Raw genomic sequence first — 5,771 nt, forward strand, 5'->3', positions numbered from 1 at the left:
AACATCAAAACTCTTCCTGTGGAAATGAAACTTCAGTAAAGAATTTCTTAATTATCTCTAATCTAAACCCACACCTTTCAGTATGTACTGGTCTGTTCTAACGACAATGCCTTGACTTTTTATTTCTGATGCAAATAATTAAGCTGGATGCCATGCCATTACTTACTATTTTTTAATGAAGCAAAATGATTTTTTTTCCCCAGGAAAAAAATTACAATTTTCGAAACTTGCAATTTTCAAAAGTCTTGTTCTAACCAGCCATTGATTTATTTCACTTCCAYGCAGACAGGTGTTCCTCTTGAAACGTTTATTTCTCTGAATAAAGGGAACAGGCTACATGCTTTTATTATTAAATAATTATATTATAATCATATATTATGTGAATAACACGTTGTGTTATTGGGGAAATTTATTGGGAGAAGGACTCAGAGAGCTGAGAGGCGATGGAGAGGGGAGGATGCGAGGCTGGGGAAGGCAGGGGCTGTCCCTCCCTGTACCAGCCGTGGGTTTTCCCTCTGGYGGGGACAGGTGAGGTGGCTGTSCCCGCTGTCCCCGCTGTCCCCGCAGCCCGAGCAGGGAGCCACGACACCGCTAGATGTCCCTTGTCACCCGAGTGACACAGGCGGTTCATCCCCATCCCTGCACATGAGACACGTGTGATGCAGCGTGACAGAGAAACCTGTGCTTGAAGGGTTAAATGTGGAGAAAAGTTGTGTCTGTACTAAAAAAAAAAAATAAATAAATCTTGTATTAGCCTGTCATGAATAGCCAGGAGAAAGCGATTTCTTCAGCCACTTTAGTTTTCATTGGAAGATTCTCCATCTTCGGGGGAATTTCGTTTCGTAGAGGTATTTAGAGGGCAGTTCARTATTTCCTGGGGGAAAGGAATTCATGCTGGGAAATTCTGGGGAAATGCTGGCTTGGTGAACCTAACACAGTGATTTCAGCCGACTTTTCCCTGTCCTGTGCGAGGTGGGAGGAAAAAAGACCTGCGGGCTCTCCTGGTGGCTTCTGAGCGACTCTGCCTTTTCAGGGGGAAAATGCTCTTAAAAGAGGTCATTTCTGTGCAGAACTCAGCCCTTCCACCCCACTTGTGCCCCTGCAGACAGAGAAGAAGGGCTGTGGAAAAGGGAGCGGCTCCTGGGAAAGGTGGGCTGGTGTGGCTTGGAGAGCTCTAAAGGGGTCCTGAGGAAACCTCCCTGCACAGACCCAAGTGGGGATCACAGTGCCAAGCCCCTGGGTTACCCAGCCCAGAGAATTCCGAGCCAGATCAGCCTGCCTGAATGACAGGAATGAAGCATTCTCTGCTTCATTTAACCCCTGTAGGGCTCATCCTCCTGGCACGCCAAGGTATCCCCGTGTTTATCAATTTTATCATTTATCAGTCAGGAGCTTCTTCACCACTGAGCAAATCTCTTAATCACACAGATTATTGTGATCACAATTTGGCCAGCCTAGCCTTTAGTRCTAATGGTAGTGTTGGAGCTGGAGAACTCAGCTTGATTCTCAGATCCCCGCTGGAAAGTAATAAAATGAAGAGGGGCAAAATCTGCCTGTGCATTTGCCACTTTGAAAAACACAAAAGTGGAACCCTGCCAATGCTATTGCTGGTAATTTTTCATAGTGGAGCCTCATTCTGAGGTGGGATTAGAAGTAGAAGTGCATTTTTTGTCCCTCACATTATGGTGAGTATCATGTTGCTGTGTACAAATGGAGGGCTTGCAGTTATTTGACATTTGTTGTATTGTAACGATTGTGCTCTTACACCTGCAGAGTGTTTTTTAATATCTTCTGATAATGGAGTAATTAGAAAATAACTTCAGCTATCASAAGGAAAAGGTGTCTATTTTATTAACACAAAGAACAGACAAAGGAAGCACTTCAGTGGAAGGGCTCTGTGAAAAAATGGAGCCGTGTTTCTTTTTGCTTTGTTGAGAATGTGGTTGAAGGCAGGCTGGCTTTTGGGTAGTCTTTTGTTCATTCCTGGGCAATGGCAGAACTCTCAGCTAAATTCTGTTGTCAGAAAATTCTATGATGGCAGCTGAGAGTGATATAATAACATGCACGCTCATTTCAACAGCAAGGAAAAAGATTTCTAACCCATAGTTTGGGTTTTGAATATCAAAAAGAGCCTTCAGTGGTAAGAAATGAGGCAGCAGTGCTAAGAATAGAGAAAAAGCCACTAAAATTTTTCAAACATAAGAAGATCCACTTGATATAACCAGTAGCAAATAAAAAAAAAAAAGGAATGTAAATGTGATTTTAAATTATTTATTTCACTCTCTCTCCTTTTTTTCATGCTAATAAATCCTTGGCTCTAGTTCACAATGAGATGCTAATTATGAAGGTAAGAAAACCTAACTTTTCATTGTGCTAATTAAACTGTGTGTCACAGACATTTGGGGAGAATTTCCCCCGCTTTCTGGTGTGAATGGAAAGAAAGAGCAGCGGTGCTCACTTTAAACTGGATTTTTTTTTTTCTTAGTACCTTGCAAAAAGACATCATTGTATTTTGATTAATCCATGCTTGGTCCACCTCGGATGTTTCCATGGAAACAAAATTTTTTTCCTTGATGGAAATTGTTAGGCTCGKGAAAGCTCCTCACTGCACAAAACCACTTGAGCTCCACAAGAGCTACTTGTTGGAAATTTAATGTGCATAAACAAAACTCCCAAATTCCTCCTTAGTATTATTGCTGTCAATGCTAATACAGAACTGTTTTCTTAATGATGAACAGTGGTGCCTTTTCACTCCACAAGAAAATAGAGTGAGAGTACCATTATTTCCATTGCAAGAGAGCACTTTGCCTGGTCCAGAAACAATTAACCTGCAAACCTTCCAAAATTAAATTTTAAGAGTTCTGATGCATGCATATTATTTAGTTGTGGATCCAAATATTTTGGCTTAACAATCATTAAAATTTAATTAATTATACTTTGCAGGTTAGCAATAATTTAAATGTTTATTTGTATGCCTCAGTTTTGGATATGGAATTTTGTTGAGGTTTGGTTTGTTTTGGTTTGGGTTTTTTCCCTCCCAAAGAAAATACACTTCCTTACTGGATGTTATTGTGATATTTTGAATACATCTTTGAAAACCAACCAACAGAGGGAGCATTTGTGTGATGTTATTATTAATTTAGCCAAATGGTTGGAAACGTAACTCTCATTTTCCCCATTCGTTTCTGGACAGCACATTGATTGTGTAAAATTATATGATTCCTTGGCCAATAAAATGTCTTGSTTTGGAGTGGTTTAGTTTTCAAAAAAAATCCTTAAGTTTGGCTGACAATGAAAGTTAGCYGTTTTAAATTGATTGTCAGCTTTCTGTATGCAATTTTTGTTTCATCTTTGTTCATCATGGCAAGGAATCTGCCAAATGGAAAAAAGGAAAATCMCTTTGAGAGCAACCACACTCTTCAAACTTCTTCCATAGACGTACCAAAAGCAGAAATTATGTGTCAGCCAGAGAGAAAAAAGGCAGAAGCCTCAGTGTTTCTTGGTACCTCTTTTATGTGCTCAATATTAGAACGTGAATAATAAGGATGGTGATGGTGTGTACAGGATTAGAATGTGGATGATGGTTATGATGGTAGTAATAATAATAATAATAATAATAATAATAATAATAATAATAATGGGTTCATTTGAAGACAAAATCTCCCCTTTATGGGTAGGAATACTTTCACTTTAAGCCTCAAGGGAATCATGTGTTAGACACTTGGAGTTAGCAAGGTCTTTTAGTTAGGAAAGTTTTTTTGGTTTTTTTTTCCCCCTTGATACTGCTTTCCCTGCTGATGAAATTGTGACATGACCCTTTGCCTAAACCCTGAGAACGAGCAACCCCAGAACCTGTGGTGCCTCTGCCTTTTGGGGACAGGAAGACACCATTTTAATGGCATTAACAACACGCTATAATTAAGAGGAGAGCAGCACAGTCTGCAGCAGAGGGAGAGCCCAATTTATCCTCCAGCAGGCTATTCTGGGAATGCCAACACTGGGAGTGAGCAGCTGTGAGAAAAACAGCGAGTAAGTGCTAGCACACYCTGAAATGGAAATGGAAATGGCAGCAGAGCCGTCTGTGTTGACTGAGCCAGCGCCCTCCTTTCACTGCTCCGAAAGTGAGAGCTTCCAACTCGCCCGGTGGATTCTCACAAAATCACAATTCCGAGCAGAAACACAGCCTTTCCATTTGTACAGCACATGGAGTAACAAAAGCTCTGCAAAATCGGGCTTGGAAGGCCAGGCAAGGACTGAAATGTTTGCCTTCCTCATTAACCCCCATCCCCATCATCCCCTGGGAATGTTGTCTCCTGATCCCGGGGGTCTCCTGTGAGTACCACGCAGATTCCTGCGTGCAGGACTCACACATTCCAGTGTTTACCCTCACCTCTTCAAGCTTTGMAACAAACACGAGAGCAGAATGTGAATTCCCTTGCCAAGGCTGCTTTCCTGCACCATTTGGTTATTTATTTTTCTGCTGTGACACAACTTACTCTCAACAGTTTCAATTTTGTTCCCAGACTCTTTAAAGATTTGAGAAGATCCTGTGAGCCCGTGTTTGTGCCAAACTGTGGCACCTGCCTGCAGCCAGGGTGGAGCCACAGCTTGTGACAGTGGGGACCTGAGGTTGATTTCCCAAAATTTGTGAAAAGCCAGACAGTTAAAAGCAGTCAGGGCTCTGTTACAGCCTCATCTCTCAAATCCCTCTGCTCTTAACGTGGTAAAGCTTTGAAAATCCAATGTTTCTGGAACTTTCTGGCTCCATCACAGKCTTTAAGCCCTTCCCAGGTGTTAATCCCCTCTCAGCAGCTTGCAGTCACTGCAGCTTTGTGTCCATCCCAGAGTGGCCTCCAGACCCAGAGGTCTGTGTCCCACAGCTGTGGCCCCACTTCTGTTCCCTCCTTCTTCCTCCAGCTGCAAATCCTGCTGGAATTCCTGCTGGAATTCCTCCTCAAACCAGGCATTTCTCCCATTATATCTAAACTCTCTGTCCCTATTGCTCTGCTGGCACACCTGGTGGTGTCTCAAAAGTGCCACTGTGCTTCCTAATATTTCCCATTCCCGTGCTGTTTCCTGCTCAAAAAGCCCAGGAGCACATGGACACACTCATCAGCTTCAGTGTTCCCCACCCAAAATCTTTAATTTTCATTTTTTTTTTCTCAGGTTTGTGTACTTGTGCATAACAGCAACTTCTGCATCTAATATCAGAGGTTTTCTCAGTAACTCTTTTTTAATTAAAAATGTTAAACTTCTTTGAAGTTAAGCAGGCAGTTTTGTGGTCTATTAGCTTCTCAAAAAGTTCATGCATTTGCCTTGTGGGAAACACCAGGTAGATACCAGAGGAACTCACTCTGCTAATTTTTATTCTGGATTATTTGAAAGAAAGAAAAATGCAATCCGTGGTTTGGTTGCAGAATAAGGTGTGAGTCAAAAACAGAGTCTGGGCAAATCTGAGAGATCCAACACTGTGTGTCTCACTGAAAATCTTGAGGATGCAGTAAAATATGTGATAAATTTGAGGATTTGACCGTTCTGTGAGCAACCCAAGAGTGTTTTTTTCCTGGCACCTTTAAATGCAGCAATACTTCTGCAAGCCTAAAATTCAAGAAATCGGAGTAGCCATTCCTTTTTCTAAACACTCATCCATTGAAAATTGGCTTCTTAGAAGAGCTGTGAGCTAATTACAAAAATGGCTTCGAATAGAATAACTGAGGCCAGGAGTGACATTTGGGAACCAGCATTTTTCAAAACCTGTTGCCATGCCAGGG

Source organism: Malurus melanocephalus, unplaced genomic scaffold, assembly GCF_030028575.1.
Source record: "Malurus melanocephalus ecotype Western Australia unplaced genomic scaffold, MMel_1.1 scaffold_226, whole genome shotgun sequence".
Taxonomy (NCBI): domain Eukaryota; kingdom Metazoa; phylum Chordata; class Aves; order Passeriformes; family Maluridae; genus Malurus; species Malurus melanocephalus.